Genomic DNA, 741 nt, shown 5'->3' on the forward strand with positions numbered 1-741 from the left:
AACATATAAGCATTTTGTGACTGCTTGGGGTTTGTGAGACCCCACCGGAGTAAATTCGTAATTTTTTTTTTAATTTTTTTTTTAAAACTTTTATAATTATAAATATATACCACTATATTATAAAATTTATTAAAACGAAATTTGAATATAACATATTTTGAATGAGATATATGAAATTGAAAACACAAATATTTTTTCTGATGGAGTTATTTTATGTTTATTTTCTCCAACAAACTCATTTTTTAAATTATTTCTATCATCTACTATGATTTTTGCAGATTCTGAAAGTAAATATAAAATATATAAATGTAATATTTTTTTTTGAAATGATTTGCATAATATAATTAATAGTGAGGATGAAGATTTTATGTATGATAGTGATCATGATACACAATCTGAATTAGATGAAGAAGAAGATATATTAGCTGAAACAGATAATAAGCTTAAGTATTATTTAGGTAAATATAAAATCATTTATCAGAGTATATCTCTCTTTAAAATTAGCTAAAAATAAGGTTACTCAATGGAAAAAGGATTTTCCCAATCAGAGAATAAGAACTAGTCAGCAAAATATAGTTATTGATCAGCCAGGAGTAAAAGAATATGGGAAATTAGCTAACACTCCAGAAAAATGTTCTGACTTGTTCATAACACCAAAAATGATTGAAGAGATAATTTATCATACCAACCAAAAAATTAAAATTGTAAGTCAAAATTATAATCAATATGAAAGTTCTACAA

The 741-nt window shown here is 23.6% G+C and overlaps 1 long non-coding RNA gene across 1 annotated transcript; it reads left to right on the forward strand.

Annotated features, from left to right (window-relative positions):
* The first annotated feature begins 240 nt into the window (after nucleotides 1-240).
* LOC135930033 (uncharacterized) lies at nucleotides 241-741 on the forward strand. The gene is made up of 3 exons (XR_010572708.1): nucleotides 241-287; nucleotides 352-458; nucleotides 505-741. It is a non-coding gene; the product is annotated as an uncharacterized LOC135930033 (long non-coding RNA).

Source organism: Gordionus sp. m RMFG-2023, chromosome 5 (genome assembly GCF_954871325.1).
Source record: "Gordionus sp. m RMFG-2023 chromosome 5, tfGorSpeb1-WG-v2, whole genome shotgun sequence".
Classification (NCBI taxonomy): domain Eukaryota; kingdom Metazoa; phylum Nematomorpha; class Gordioida; order Chordodea; family Parachordodidae; genus Gordionus; species Gordionus sp. m RMFG-2023.